General features: G+C 42.9%; 1 pseudogene; it reads right to left on the reverse strand.

Moving 5' to 3' along the window:
• LOC126032559 (small kinetochore-associated protein-like) lies at nucleotides 1–6460 on the reverse strand (annotated as a pseudogene).
• Between the last annotated feature and the right edge of the window lie 10529 nt (nucleotides 6461–16989).

The following is a 16989-nucleotide window of genomic DNA, read 5'->3' on the forward strand; positions in this document are numbered from 1 at the left end:
TCACATTTCCAGTAGCTACTTTATTTTTTCGTTCACTGCTGTAAGAACACTTATTTGACTGTTACATAGGGTCTGCTGCACTAAGAATCGGACTCTCTCCTCTTCTTTTATCGTCAACTTGACTTTTTTATTTCGAATTTTCTTTTTTTATATTAATATCTTTTTTTTTTTTTTTTGGTTTTTTTTGGGTCACACCCGGCAGTGCTCAGGGGTTATTCCTGGCTCCAGGCTCAGAAATTGCCCCTGGCAGGCACAGGGGACCATATGGGATGCCGGGATTCGAACCGATGACCTCCTGCATGAAAGGCAAACACCTTACCTCCATGCTATCTCTCCGGCCCCGATATTAATATCTTTATTTAAACACCTTGATTACAAATATGGTTGCAATTGGGTTTCAGTCATGTAAAGAACAACCGCCTTCACTGGTGCAACATTCCCATCACCAATGTCCCAAATCTTCCTCCTCCTCACCCCTCCACCTGTACTCTTTTTTTTTTTTTTTGGATCACACCCGGCGGTGCTCAGGGGTTACTCCTGGCTGTCTGCTCAGAAATAGCTCCTGGCAGGCACAGGGGACCATATGGGACACCGGGATTCGAACCAACCACCTTTGGTCCTGGATCGGCTGCTTGCAAGGCAAACGCCACTGTGCTATCTCTCCGGGCCCCCCACCTGTACTCTAAACAGGCTTTTCATGTCCCTCATTCATTCACATTGACATGATAGTTCTCAGTATAGTTATTTCTCTAACTGCACTCTCCACTCTTTGTGGTGAGCTTCATGTTGTGAGCTGGCCCTTCCAGCCCTCCTCTCTTTGTCTCTGAGAATTATTGCAAAAAATGTCTTTTATTTTTCTTAAAACCCATAGATGAAGGAGACTATTTTGCGTCTATCTCTCTCCCTCTGACTTATTTCACTCAGCATAATAGATTCCATGTACATCCATGTATAGGAAAATTTCATGACTTCTCTCCTGACAGCTGCATAATATTCCATTGTGTATATGTACCACAGTTTCTTTAGCCATTCATCTGCTGAACGGCATCTTGGTTGTTTCCAGAGTCTGGCTATTGTAAATAGAGCTGCAATGACTATTGGTGTGAGGTAGGGATTTTTGTATGTTTTGTTCCAAGGTATATCCCTTGGAGTGGTATAGTTGGATCATATGGGAGCTCAATTTCTAGTTTTTGGAGGAATCTCCATATCACTTTCCATAAAGGCTGGACTAGACAGCATTCCCACCAGCAGTAAATAAGAGTTTCTTTCTCTCCACATCCCTGCCAGCACTGCTTGTTCTCATTCTTTGTGATGTGCGCCAATCCCTGTGGCACGAGATGGTACCTCATAGTTGTTTTGATTTGCATCTCCCTGATAGTGACATGGAGCATTTTTTATGTGCCTTTTGGCCATTTGTATTTCACCTTTGACAAAGTGTCTGTTCATTTTTCTCCCCATTTTTTGATGGGATTAGATGTTTTTTTTTCTAGTAAAGTTGTCAGTGCCTTGTATATTTTGGATATTAGCCCCTTATCTTTTTTTTACTTTAATGTAATTTAATTAATTTTTTATTTTAATCTTAATCATTTTAATGATTTCAGAAATTTTCTTTCTTCTAGATTATTCGCTTTTTTTCCGCCTCTTTGTTTGCTAAGAGGGTGAATGCGATCTTGGGGCCGAGGCAGAGCTGTTCTCATTTCTCAACGCAGTGGCAGACTCTGCCTCTGCGACCCGTGACACAGTTTTTGTTGTCTTGGACGTGGCCTTTGCCAACTGTGATGCAACTCTTGCAGTCCTGGACGTCACCTTTTTCAACTCTGACGCAGTCTTTGACACGTCTGATGTAGCCTTTGACATGTCTGAGGCAGCCTCAGAAACTGCTGCAGCTTTCTCCACCGCCGCCTTCACCAACCATGCTGCTTTCATCACCAGCGTCATGGGCATAGTGCCTGCCTCTTCCTGCTTCTCCTCTTATGGCTGTTGCAGAGTCTGAGCTGAACAGACGGGGAAGATGCTGGGGGTCCATCCAAGCACGAGAGAATGGCCCCTAGCCCCTTATCTTATGGGTATTGAGTGAATAGTTTCTCCCACTCAGTGGGTGGCTCTTGTATCCTGAGCACTATTTCCTTTGAGTTGCAGAAGCTTCTCAGCTTAATATATTCCTATCTGCTTATCTCTGCTTTCACTGGTTTGGAGAGTGCTGTTTCCTCTTAAAGATGCCTTTAGTATCAAAGTCATGGAGTGCTTTACCTACATGTTGTTCTATATACTTTGTGGTTTCAGGTCTGATATCAAGGTCTTTAATTCATTTGGATTTTACCTTTGTACATGGTGTTGTTAAAGCTGACCAAAGCTGGCCTGGACCCGGGTGGGGGTCTGAGGTTGGAGATGGCCAAGCCTGAGAAGGCCAGGTCAGGGATGCCCATGGTCCGAGGAAAGCCCACCGCTCAATTGAGGAGACATTAGAGGATGCAGTAACACGTAGGTTTATTCTTTTTCCAGGATCCTGGGGTGTCACCACAAGCTGTGAATTCAATCTGCAGTGAGACCCCGAGAATCCAAATTCACAAACATTTAGGAAATTTATATGATAATGAGCATTATAATGAGCATACAGGTTAAAAAGCATTTCATAGGTTTATACAGTTTGAATTATCCAATGATATTTTTTACAGAAAAGGCGCAATTTTCTGTCTGTTCAGCCCCTTCATGACACCATTTACCCCCAACTCCTACGCTGATGGCATGCAGAGATATAGGTTGAACCCTTCAGGTGGTCGCCTAATCTACAGGGTGGAGAACCCATCTTCTCAGCCCCTTCATGATATCATTTTACCCCACTCCCAGATTGATGGTATGCAGAGATATGTGTTAAACTCTTCAGGTGGTCCCCCCAATCCATAGGGTGGAGGACACATTCTCCTGGCAGCATAGTGACCAGAGTGACTAGGGGAAGGGAGCCTTGTTCATTATATCAAGCAAGGCAGGGACAGAAGCAAGAATAGCATTAAACTAGATTTTACCCTTATTCTATACCTATGTGTTATTCTATCTATATCTATGTGTTACTCTTTTTAAGTGACTGTGTGCAATTATTCCTCCCTAATCTTCAAGGGCCATTCGTCCTCTATGGGAATCTCCTCCTTGAGGGTCGAGGTGTTCCCCTGTTGAAATGTAAGATGATTAGTTGGTTTCCCCTCCCTTCAAGGTGTTTGGTGGAAAATAAGATGTCCTTGCATTCCTTGGAATGTCCTTTGTGATTTATGGCCAGGTCTTAGGAATCAGCTATCTCCTTGGGCCTAGTCTTTCTTCAAAAGTTTCAAAGTTAAAAGGATACACCCCAAAATCAAAAGTCACCTCTTTTCCAGACTCAACACTGTTAGCTGGGGGTCTGAGTTCACTTTTATGCAAGTGGCTAATCAGTTATTCCAACACCACCTGCTGAAGAGGCTTTCCTTGCTCCATTTAGGATTTCTTGCTCATTTATCAAAAATTAAGTGATTGTATGTCTGGGGAACATTCTCTGAGTACTCAAGCCTATTCCACTGATCTGAGGGTCTATCTTTATTCTAATACCATGCTGTTTTGATAACTATTGCTTTGTAATACAGTTTAAAGTTGGGGAAAGTAATACCTCTCATATTCCTTTTACCAAGAAGTGCTTTAGCTATTCGAGGGTGTTTATTGTTCCAAATGAATTTTAGAAGTGTTTGATCCACTTCTTTGAAGAATGCCATGGGTATCTTTAGAGGAATTGCATTAAATCTGTACAATGATTTGAGGAGTATTGCCATTTTAATGATAATAATCCTGCCAATCCAGGAGCTGGGTATGTGTTTCCATTTCCTAGTGTCCTCTCTTAAATCTTAGAACAGGGTTTTTATAGTTTTCTTTGTATAGGTCCTTCATGTCTCTAGTCAAGTTGACTCCAAGATATTTGAGTTTGTGTGGCACTAATGTGAATGGGGTTGTTTGCTTAATGCCCATTTCTTCTCTCTCATTATTGGTATATAAAAAGGCCATTGATTTTTGTGTGTTAATTTTGTAGCCTGCCACATTGCTATATGAATCTATTGTTTTTAGAAGCTTTTTAGTAGAGTCTTTAGATTTTTCTAGGTAGAGTATCATGTCATCTGCAAACAGAGAGCTTGACTTCTTCCTTTCCTATCTGGATTCTCTTGATATTTTTTCTTTCCTAATTGCTATAGCAAGTACTTCCAGTGCTATGTTGAATAGCAGTGGTGAGAGAGGACAGCTCTGTCTTGTACCAGAATTTAGAGGAAAAGCTTTTAGCTTTTCTCCATTGAGGATATTTGCCATTAGCTTGTGGTAGAAGGTCTTAACTATATTGAGAAATGTTCCTTTCATTCCCATCTTGCTGAGAGTTTTTTTTTTTTTTATCAAGAATGGGTGTTGGGGGCCCGGAGAGATAGCACAGCGGCGTTTGCCTTGCAAGCAGCCGATCCAGGACCAAAGTTGGTTGGTTCGAATCCCGGTGTCCCATATGGTCCCTCGTGCCTGCCAGGAGCTATTTCTGAGCAGACAGCCAGGAGTAACCCCTGAGCACCGCCGGGTGTGACCCAAAAGAAAAACTAAAAAAAAAAAAAGAAAGAATGGGTGTTGGGTGGCCAGAGAGATAATATGGAGGTAAGGCATTTGCCTTGCATGCAGAAGGACGATGGTTTGAATCCCAGCATCCCATATGGTCTCCCGAACCTGGCAGGAGTATTTTCTGAGCCTAGAGCCAGGAGTAACCCCAGAGCACTACCGGTGTGACAAAATCCAAAAACCAAAAAAAAAAAAAAAAAAAAAAGAATGGGTGTTGGACCTTATCAAATGCTTTCTCTGCATCAATTGATATGACCATGTAATTTTTATTTTTCTTGTTGTTGATGTTGTGTATTATGTTGATAGATTTACAGATGTTAAACCATCCTTGCATTCCTGGAATGAAACCTACTTGATCATAGCAAATGATCTTTTCCTGTGGCATTGGATCCTATTTGCCAGAATTTTGTTGAGGATCTTTGCATTTGTGTATATCAGGGATATTGGTCTGTAATTTTCTTTTATGGCAGCATCTCTGTCTGGTTTTAGTATCAGGATGATGTTGGCTTCATAAAAGCTATTTGGAAGTGTATCCATTTTTTCAATTTCATGAAAGATCCAGGCCAGGATTGGTAGTAGTTGCAATTGGTAGTTTGAAAGAATTCATTAGTGAATCCATCTGGGATGGGGCTTTTGTTTTTGGGCAGACATTTGATTACCATTTTAGTTTCCTCAATGTTAATGGGGATGTTTAGAAATGTTATATCTTTTTTATTCAACAGTGGAAGGTTATAGGAGTTCAAGCATTTATTCATTTCTTCCAGATTCTCATATTTTGTGGCATAGAGTTTCTCAAAATCATCTCTGATTACCCTTTGAATCTCTGAAGTATCTGTAGTGACCTCCCCTTTTGTGAGTTTTGCCAATGGTCTATCAATCTTGTTTATTTTTTCAAAGAACCAACTTCTGCTTTTGTTGATCTTTTGGATAGTTTTTGGGTTTTCACCTCATTGATTTCTGCTTTAAGCTTTGTTATTTCCTTCTGTCTTCCTATTTTTAGTTCCTTTTGTTGATCATTTTCTAATTTTATGAGCTGTGTCATTAGGCTATTGAGGCAAGCCCCTTCTTTCTTCCTGATGTGTGCTTGTAAAACTATAAATTTTCCTCTCAGTACCACTTTTGCTGTGTCCCATATATTCTGATAGTTTGTGTCTTTGGTGTCATTTGTTACCAGAAAAGTTTTGATTTCCTCTTTGATTTCATCTCGGACCCACTGGTTGTTCAGTAGCAGGCTGTTTATTTTTCAGTTGTTAACATTCTTCTTCTGTGTCTCTTTGTAGTTTACATCTAATTTCAGAGCTTTGAGGTCAGTGAAGGTAATATGCAAAATTCCTATCCTCTTGATTTTATGGAGGTGTGTTTTATGTGCCAGCATGTGGTCTATCCTGGAAGTTGACTTTTTAGACCTGTAAGTCCTCCACCTGATTTCTGGCTTTCTTTCATTAAAGAGCTTCAGTTCATCTTGCAAAGTTTCTGACAGCAACATTAAGTTCATATGATCCTTGGTTGAGTCCTGCTGCGCTTTCAAAGTCTCAAAGTCTGAGCCATTGCTTTTGCACTCCAAAATTGCCAAACAATTCTCTTGAAACTTCTCTAGCAGCTCCACCCTTTGATTTAGTTTCTTCAGTTCTCCCCGGATTTCAGTTAGTTTCTGGTTCAATTGTTTATTGATGATTTCCAAGACCTGGTTTTATCCGTGAGTTCTTCCTCTGACTTCTGTTTACCCTCTAGTTTGCACCGTTTCTTGTTTCCATCTGATGTTTTTTGCGACATCACTCTCTGAAGCCCCTGAACAAAGAGGTTTGGAAGCATCAACTTCTTTGGATTTAACAGAAGTGGCTTGAGCTTTCATGCCAGTAGGACGTGGGCAGCGGAGAGTGCAGCAAATTCAGGGCGGTGGCCATCCCCAGGCTCCTGCAAGGTGAAAGAACTGCCATTTCAGCCCTTCTAATGACACAGTGTGTAGCAAGGTTGGTAAGCTTGGTGCTGGCACGCAACTGTGATCCTCCTGTGGGACTGCTCTGCTTTACTAACTCCTTCCTCCTTCTGGTAGGGATCTGGTTCCCAGTCAGAATTTTAACTCTTGGGGTCCAGGAGCATCCAATTTGCAAAGGAGACACAGGAAGTGGGTCTTGAAGCTGGGCTGGTGGCACCAGGGGGATCTGGCTGAGAAAGACAATGCAGAAAGATCCCTAGGGCCCAGGACACACTGTCCCAGGAACTACCCAGTGGCCTGCTGAGTATTTAAATTGGAAGCAAATCAAGAGTAAAATGATGCAAGAATGTTCCCATTTCCCCTGGTTTTCTATCTCCGTAGAAACAATGTCATTTTTCTGTACTCCTGGTTGGGATAGATTTGTCAACCCCAGACTCAAGGTTGGGAAAGTCTGTACCTATGTAAATGACCCCTAAAATTTTCTTTTTATTTCCAATTCTCTTTTTTCTCTCTCTCTTTTCCCCCAAATGTATTATCATCTTTCTAAATGCTCAAATACTTGACTCTGAACCATTGAGCAGCTTTCAGTCTTTGACTCTTCCAGACCTTTGTATGAATGCGATGACATCTGTCTCTCATTCAAAAAAAAAAAAAAAAAAGGACAGAGGAAGATTAATTTTTTCTTAAATAAAGAATCTTGAGTGGGGTGACTAGTAAACTTTTGTTTTTCTTTTGGATGAGTTTCAACTGGGATTCTCTCCCCCCCCCCCCTCCAGGAAGCAGAGGGCCCAAGGAGAAAGCACAAATTATTTTCTTGGATCTCTGGAAAGATTATAACCAGTTGTCACCTGAAAGGCAAAGCACACAATATTCCATTAAATCGATCTAGACTCACAAACTCTCTTTAGGACAATTTTGTGCGATTCTGGCAGTGATATCTAATAGCACTGGAGATGGCATTTCAAACCTTTACCTGTGGCTTGCTGGCTTTATAATTTTTAAGCGTTCTGCCTTATTTCAATGGTAACCCATGGATTGATCCTCAATGTCTGTCTATGTGTGCACATGAGAGTATTGGCCATATCAATGTCTGTCTAATGTCCATCTTTAATAAGCATTATGTCTGTCTATGATGTATTTTGTCTTTCCCCCTGTTATATATAACCCCTCCTTCCCTCCTTTGCTTACAACCCTAGGCTAACTCCTAATCTTACCTGATGGTCAGAGCAGCCCACTGCTGGGAGGGGTCTGAGATTGATAATTAAAGCCTGGGGGAGGGGTGAAAAAGAGATTCAGAGAGAGAGATTCAGCTGGAGAAGCCTCAAGAGGAGGAGGAAGCAGGATGGGGAGAGGAGAGACAGGATAGATGCAAGGCAGCTGAAGGAGGCTCTTCAAAGTTTAGCAGAGAAGCCATGTAAGATATGCACATGGCAGCTAGGGCATATTAGTCATAAAGCTTCATGTCACCTGAAATCTGACTTCCATGGGTAAGTTCCTCACCATTATTCTGAATCCTCAGACCCACCAGGCCAAGGAAGCTGAAGGCACTGGGCAGTCCAAGAAAGGCCTCACCATCCATCCACTATCATCTACCACCATCAAGGACTCTTATTAATTCAACACCACCTTACAATCTTTTTTCTAATCCTTCAGTCTCTCAACCCCCATCTGTTATTCACCCCCCACATTGAATCCCTTCTACTCTCAGTTCTTAACTCCTCATGAAACAGAACATTTCCCTCACCCCATCCAGCTCCAAAAGTGAAAAGATAGATTCTCAGCTTGAGAAGAAGAGGACACTGCTGCTGCTGCTTTGCTCCTGGTGGCCTCGTTTCCCTCACCTCCCTTTGCTGTGGACTGTTGTGCTACCAGATTCAGTTTCTGAAAAGCCATTGTTTAGACTCCACAAGACCAAATCACAGGTTGAAGCTGTGTGCCAGATTCCCTCCTCCCAGACTATTTCAAAATACTATTTCAAAGGGGATATGTATGTATCCTTTGAATATGTCTTTATATGTATTTCCTTGAGGCCAGAGAGGTGGCGCTAGAGGTAACTCTGCCTTGCAAGTGCTAGCTTATGACGGACCCCGGTTCCATCCCATATGGTCCCCCCAAGCCAGGGGGCGATTTCTGAGCACATAGTCAGGAGTAACCCCTGAGCATCAAATGGGTGTGGCCCCCAACCCCCCCAAATAGTTATTGTCTTTATATGTATTTCCTTAATAGGTATAACCCTTATTGTCTATCTTCTGATGTAGCAGCAATTTCTCCCATTTTTTCTGGATCTGTTTAGTAGGGAATTCTAATAGATAAGTTTCCTTAGTGTTTGAGTTCATGTTAGAACAAGGTTATAGGAATTGTTGGGCTTGTTATCTTTTGTTATCTTTGCCTCCAAATCCACCAATAGTACCTTGTGGCATTGTTCCTTTTTGTATAGGCACATTAACATGGCGGTGATCTTACGTGTGCAAACAAGTTCTTATCTTACGGAGATAGGAACACATAAATTTTATATGCAGTGGGACCTTACACCCTGAACACTTGTCATAGTGACTTGGCTTAGGCTTCAGAAGATCGGACATTGACCATTCATCCCTGAACCTTGGATCCTTTCTATGAAAACAACCATGGTTTTCTACACCAACACCAGGAATCGGACTTCAACCAGGGAAGGCCCTACTGCTGCCCTGGCCTCAACTTATTCCAGAGTGACAGCCTGATGACTTGGTAACAGAAACAACCTGCTTTCAGGGTAGGGTGTCCTGCATTGCCACCTAATGGTGGGATGAAACCAGAATATGCTCCACTTCACCCTGATATTGACATCGATCTGTACAGAAACCAGGATCTCTAACTACAGAAACCTGAGAGCAACAACCATGATTGTGAAGTGCTTTTACTGGGACCACAGAGAAAGACTTTGGGATTAGACAACTTAGTTTGCCTGGATCCTGTAGTTGGTCTTATGTAAGAATACTTCATGGGTAAGGTCTCCCTGTTTTTAGGTCAAAGGTTTTTCCTTTCTATTTTCCCCGTATTTTGCTGTGCCTATGCAAACAGCATCAACTGCCACAAATACGTACCCCCCCCCTTTGTTTTTTGCTGTGTTCTTCTTTGATTGTCACAGGGGATCAGGAAGTAGCCCCAAGTGTAGCTTTTAAAAGTCCCCTGTAACCCAAAGACATCCTTGTGGAGGCACACCTACTGAAGTTAGGCACTTGGGAGCTGATTTTGCTATGTTCTTTGAGAGTCCCTTCTGTCGAAGAGGGTTCAGTTGAAATATTTATTTTTAAAGCAAATCAACATGATCCAATTAAATGCAGGTTCTTGTCAGGACAAGCCTTTGGGTTCCATTATTTGAAAATAAAGGTTCTCAACATAGCATAATCCACCAGCAGAGGAGACTCTAGAGCAACTGTGAATGTTGTCTTCTGTGCTGGATTTTTTTTTTCTTTTTACAAGACCATTAACTTGGACACTCAAGAAGATAAGGATCTATTATAAGCTCTGAGGATGACTACGTGTGGGTTGTCAGCGATATTGTCATCACCATCAAGGGACTCTAAATTAAGGAAAAATGATGGTCTCCATTGGAGTTAACTAAATGTGATGGGCTGACTGAAACCCTCCACTGGAGGAGGACCCATATTCCTGTAAAGGAAGTCACATTCTCTGTCTCACAAATACCTGTATTTTGCATTTATCTCTTAAAAAAAAAAAACAAATTAAGAACTCATGAGCACCAAAAGGGAAGGAAACTGCATTGTAGAAGAACCACTAACCTCATGTATGCAGGAACAAGAAGGTGAGGTAAGCAGGGCATACACCCAACAGAATCATTCCCAGAAGTGAAAAAGAAGCCTCAGTTTCCCCTGGCCAGCGACTATGAGCAGCCCCCCTTTGATTGCACCCATCCTACATTTTTAACATCCCTGTAATTCCTGGAGACCATATTCTGGCCCAGAGTTTAGGCTTACCAGCGGACTAAAATAATAGGCCAAACCCAAAGACAGACGAGGCAGATCACTAGGCACGTTCTTTGTACTCTTTGGTTTCCTTATTGATAAGAACCCTACAAAGAGCCTTCACAGGCCCCAAGACACAGGCCAGAATTAACTTTGTCCTATGCTAAGTTCATCCCCACATGGGGAGTTTTTTTCTCTACTTTCCAATAAGCTTCTCTATTTTCTAACTCTGATTGGTTCATGATTCCCAGGTTCCTCAATATTTCCAAGAAGGAGAACATTGAAGCATAAAGATGCTCAGACTTAGTCCCACCCTAATACTCATACATCATTGGGGACCTAGGGAACAGATCTACAATGCATAAACCCTCATTTACAGAGTCGTCTTTATCTTGGTAGACACTGATCAGGATGAGAAACAGGAGGGTTCCTGAGGTCATAGTTGGAAAGATTAAAACACTGATGTGAAATCAGGAATGAACAGACTCAAATAATGAAATGCTGCACTTTTTGTGTTCCCAGGCAAATCTGATACTGGAGCAGACTAGATGTCATCCCTTTTATTCCCTTGGCTGACCCTCACTCTGGAGGCAGCAATTTTTCTGTGAATAGCTTGCAGAGAGCCCAAGTAGGTGGTTTCTGGAGAAGCTTCTAGAAGGCGTGAGTAGAGGATCTTTGGAGATGATTGCAGACAGTCTTAGTAGGACTTTGGAGAAGCCTGCAGAAGGCCTGAGTAGAGAATGTTTGAAGAAGCTTGCAGAAGGCCCAAGCTGGTCTTTGGAGAAACGTCTAGAAGGCCTGAGTAGACAATCTTCAGAGAAACTTCTAGAAGGCCTGAGTAGAGAATCTTCAGAGAAACTTCTAGAAGGCCTGAATAGAGAATCTTTGGAGAAGCTCTCCAGAGAGTCCTAGAATAGGGTCATTGCAGAAACTCAAATACTCTGGGGAGAAGCTGTGGGGAGCTGGGATTCCAAGGCTGCAGAAAACAAACCCTTACTTTGGGACCTTTGAGGATAAGGTCATAGGCCTCAAGGTTGTGGGAAGCCAGGGCAGCTGAGAGCTAGGGACCCTCAAGTGAAGGGCCGAGGATGTGCTACCCACTCTCTGCCTGCACCCTGGGCCTGTTTTCTGTCGAGTGTGCCTAGTTTGGCCCAATTTTTGACCTACTTCTATACCTGACACTCCCACACTAGAAGCCCATTGACTAGGGCCAGAAGCTATTGGTAGAACCAACACTGCTTCTCTCTGAGTAAATCCTTCAGTGCCTCCTGTGGATCTTTCCTACACACAGTGGGATCCTGAATGAGCTGTTTCAGGGTATTTGTCTCTCAAGGGAGCCACAGGAGCACAGGTATCTGCAGACTTCCATGGCATCTCACGTGCTGGCCAACAGCTCTCTTGAATTTTCTTTATAAATCTACACCAGTGGGGGCTGAAGTGGTGACGCAAGTGGTAGGGCGTTTGCCTTGCACGTGGTGACCTAGGACTGGCCACGGTTCGATCCCCCGGTGTCCCATATGACCCCCCCCCCCCCGAAGCCAGGAGCGATTTCTGAGAACAGAGCCAGGAGTAACCCCTGAGTGTCACTGGGTGTGGCCCCCAAAACAAAACAAAACAAAAAAAGAAATATGTACCAATGAAGCCACTCCAGAACAGGAACCATCTGAGCTACCAAAGCCAATTGGGTATTTTGGAAAATAAATGTTGAACAATAATTTCTTTTGACATGGATACTTGGTCATAGAAACAAAACTTATCATAGCAACTTATCTTTCTCCCTCCCCAATTTTTCCATCCCTTGTTCCCTTGTTGCAAGGACCAGGATCAAGGGCTGCATGGTTAGTTGCGGATGTGGAGGTCAACTGTAAGCTGACACAACTGGATGTGGTCTGCCTGAAGATTGCGCTTATATAGGTGCTAAGGAGCTGGAACTTGGTGAGACAATCCTTTATCACTGAGCTCTATCTCTCGGTTTTGCCCTGTTTAACTGAATGAAAGAGAGGGAGGAAGAGAGAGTGAGCTCTATGGATGATCGAGCAAAGATGGAATGGATTGATTCCTAGTATGACATGATCTCCAACTATCACCAGAAATGACTCCTACACTACCAGGTTAACCCTCTTACCCCCGAAGTGAGCAGAGTAATTTTTAAGCTACATCAATTGCAATACATTTTCAATGTATGCAAAGTTTTACTAATTACATTCAGTGGAATATATGTTTCCCCCTGTAGTGGGTGGATCATCGCTGGGCTAATGTAGTCTTACTGCTAACAGTTAACATAGGTCAGGCAGTTTCAGAGCAAATAAGGTGCTTCATTATTAAAAGGAAGACTAGGTTTAATTCTTTTTTTTTTTTTTTTTTTTGGTTTTTCAGACCACACCCATTTGATGCTCAGGGGTTACTCCTGGCTACGCGCTCAGAAATTGCCCCTGGCTTGGGGGGACCATATGGGTCTCCAGGGGATCGAACCGAGGTCCTTCCTTGGCTAGCGCTTAGCAAGGCAGACACCTTATCTCTAGCGCCACCTCGCCGGCCCCTAGGTTTAATTCTTGCAAGACTTCAAAGTAAACTTAACTATTTGTTTTTGTTGGGGTGTGCTAGGAGTCAAACCCAGTGCTTCATCCCTGGGAAGCTTGCGCACTCTGCCTTGGAGGCATATCTATCGTCTTTATCAAGCTATCTTTTAAGCCCCCATTTCACAGCTCAGTTTCAATAGTTCTGTTGTGTGCATTTGAATGAAAACATAATTCTTTCCTTTTTCCTGGGAAGACTTGCTCCCTCGAAATCCTCGGTTCCCCTGACCTAACTCTGGGGTCAGTGGCCTCCTGACATTAGGACCCAATTAATTCTTTATGAGCCACTCAGCAAGGAGGCTGAGGGTTTGTAATAAATTAGCTTCTCTTTCTTAACCTGAATCTGTAGAAAGAAGCAGTCAGGAGATCCAAGCAGTATCTATGAGTGTGCAGTAATCAGCGGAAGGGCAGCCTGAAAAATAGCATTTGCTGAGAAGGAACTGCAACCATGTCAACTTCACACCTAAAATAATTTTTGTTTTGGATATCATACTCTGATGTTCAGGGTTTACCCCTGGCTTTATATGCTCTGGGATCACTCCTATGGGGCCTTGGGGAGGGGAGGGCATATGTAGTGCTGGGGATGGAGCCTGGGTTGACCACATGCATATGAGCACCTTAACCCTTGTGTTCATTTCTTTGAGTCCCTCAAAAAACAACTCTTGAAATCACTTGATGTTGTTCCCTCTTCTCGATACTTTTTCCTTTCTCCTTGAGTACTCTCCTTATCAGCCAGCTAAGATTCTGTGGCCCCCTGGAAAGGAGGAGGAGGGGAAGATGGGGGAAGAATGGGGCAAAGAGCAAGCCAGAACCTTAGATTCTGGGACTAAGGATCCTGGCAACTGGGGCAGATGCTGAAAAGGTGGTTCTTATCCAAACATACCCAGGAAGGAAGCCTGGGATCTCATTCTGAGCCAACACTTATCTATCCCCAGGACTCTCCAGCTGTGACTAAGACCCAATCCCCAACTTTCAGAACATAGCAGAACCACTGCAAACTAATGACTTGATAGATTCCCCCAAAGGCAACTTACAACCCATCCTTGGTCCTCCCCAGCATGCTCCAGTCATGCCCATTTCTAGGACTAAACACTGCCAACTGATGTGTGTGGCAATTCCACCTGGACATTGCAAAGCTGCCTTCTGGGGTGGGATCTTACTGGATGGGCTATGACCCTCAGGCCTGGGGTAAAATGACAGGATGGATATTCAAAGAGTAGGCCAGAAGGAAGAGAGCAATTAGAAAAGTTCTTTGGGACCAGATACCAATATCTTGCCCATGTAATGGGTGGATCATCGCTGGGCTAACTCTCCACCCCAGTTTAGACTGGGAGAAAAGGAAATGAATACAACACTTAAATCTTTCAGGGTTTCCAAATTCAGGGCTTGAGCAAGAGTCCCCAAATATTCCCAATTGCCATCACAAACAGCAAGATCCCAAAGCCTGATGGTGGGACTATAGGTGGAGGCTTGAGGGCTTCGTTGAGCTCCTGCATTAAACCTCTGAGAGCTTTTGGATCTTGGAAGCAGAACAGGGTGGGGGGTTGCAACTGAATGTCTGTCTCTCGATAGAGATGAGGGCTGGAAGGACTGGCCCGTGATAAGAAGCTTACCCCAAAGCATGGTAAGTGCAGTTAGAGAAATAACTACACTGACAACTATCATGACAATGGCAGTGAGGGAGAGAAATAGAATGCCTGTCTTGAATACAGGCAGGGGATGGGGAGGAAGAAGATGGGGGACACTGATGGTGGGTAGATTGTACTGGTGAAGGGGAGATGTTCTTTTTTATAATTGAAGCCCAACTGTACATAGGCTTGTAATCATGTGCTTAGATAAAGATATTAAAAAACACAATATGTTAAAAATAAAGTTTGCATAGGAGAGTTTATAAAAATTCTATCAAAGTACTAACAGTTGGGTCTCCTGGATTAAAAACAACCCTATTAAAGTTCATTGATCAAAAAAAAAAAGAATGTTTGTCTCTTTCATTGAGGAAGAAAGCAGGCTCGGGTATAAAGCTATCTCCCCAGACTCACTGGCTAGGGAGTGCAAATGTTTGCACAGGTTGTAGGAGCAGAGTCGGGGGCACTGATGCTGCAGGATCCTAAGACCACATGTTTTGGATGCCTAGTGAGCATAACAATGGCCATGCTGCTTCCCTGACCAGGTTGTTTGCCAGCGGAGGCCAGCCTGCCTCTCTTACCCTGTTTCTCCTTTCACACATGCTGTGGGTTTTCAGCTCAAGCACATGAGAAATGTATACAACTCCCTGCCAACCATCATGTTGACCCAGAAGAAGCAAGATTCTCAGCAATGCCTGGAACACTGATCTTTCTGGCTTTCCAATGGCCCTTCTTACTGAGTCTCTCTGCCTTCCCTCAAGGGGCACCCACAGAGTGGTCCTGATCAGATGGGGTGATGGGGTGTCAAGTATGTGGTTGGGAACTGACCCCTGAGGGAGGTCCCAGTGACTTCACTGGGAGCCACAGACCCCCATGGGCCTGAACCAGCAGACAGGGACATATCTGCCTCCTATGTTGCCCTTTGCAGTCCACTCTCAGTGCATCTCAATCTGAAGGGAGAAAAGGAGTATTAGGAAGGCCAAGTACCAATAAAACTTTCTTGTTCCCCTACCTTGGGACCTGGGAACAAAGATTTTTGGAGGGAGGGGTTGATCTAGCCTTTGTAAAAAAATAAATAAAGCCAGATGGAGACTCAGGCATGTATATTCATGAGAGAATACAGACAAAGTAAGCACTGTTTTTTTTTTAATACCTTTATCTTTTTGTTTGCTCTTTCAAGTTCGAATTCCTTTTTGAGCACATACTCCTTACCTTTCCCCTCATCTTTCTAAGTACATTTTATTCAGTAAAATCTATTTTGCTTTATTTTCACCAACTCCTGCAATTCTTTTCTGTGAGGAAAAGGCAATGGCCCCTGAATGCCTGTGCTGAGTTTAGAACCGACTTTCCTTTACTGCAAAGAACAACTCCTTGTGACAACCTGAGTCTGAGACATCCTGAGGTGGCAGGGATCAGTTTTCACTTCGTACTGAACAAGTGCAGTCCAGGTACAGCTTGATGGCTGTCTCATGGGACTGCCTTTGCCTTTGAAGTGTTCAGAGCAGAATTCACCAGTCCTCACCAAGTCGAGCATTTTCCTGGTGCAGGTGGGTCAAGCAGAAAGACAGACTTTTCCTGAGGTTACCTCGTTTGTTCCCCGACTTTACCAAGCCACCAGCAGCAGCAGAATTTCTGATTTCATATTGGTGATTCTGTTAATATGATACTCTTGAAGAGCTAAATATACCAACAGAAAACAGACTGGTGGTTGCTTTGGATTGGGGGAAGTGGGAGGGTTTGGCATGATGACTTATAGAGGAGGTTTCTTTTGGGGGATGATGAAAGATTCTAAAATAGCAGTGATTAAAAAAATGCCTCAAATATCCTAAAAGTCATTAAAGTGTATACATGGGTGAGTAGATGCTATTCAAATTAAATTTCAATAAAGTAATTTTAGTCTAATGAAAAAAGTGCTTAGAATGTGTTAACCTGATCAATAGGCTCTATTTCACATCAACAATTAAGCACTCTTGCCAAAGAAAAAGGTGAAGTCATGTTTTTGATGACTGAATGCCAACAAACAGCAAAGGTAAGCAAATTTAGCTATGTGCATTAACGTTATAGCTCATGGACTGGTCATGCTTTGACGAAGATTATTTTAAGTTGTGCAAATACTTAGGTAACACTTCATCCTACCTATCTTCTTGCCTTCAACTCAGTTTAAATAAAAGATTTTATAATCGTGCTTTTCACTTGGTTTGAATTTTGTTGCTAAAAATGACTCAATTTTTTGAAAAAAATTTACATATCTTTTAAAATAAGGCTAAAATATTATCAAT

Source organism: Suncus etruscus, chromosome 16, assembly GCF_024139225.1.
Source record: "Suncus etruscus isolate mSunEtr1 chromosome 16, mSunEtr1.pri.cur, whole genome shotgun sequence".
Taxonomy (NCBI): Eukaryota; Metazoa; Chordata; class Mammalia; order Eulipotyphla; family Soricidae; genus Suncus; species Suncus etruscus.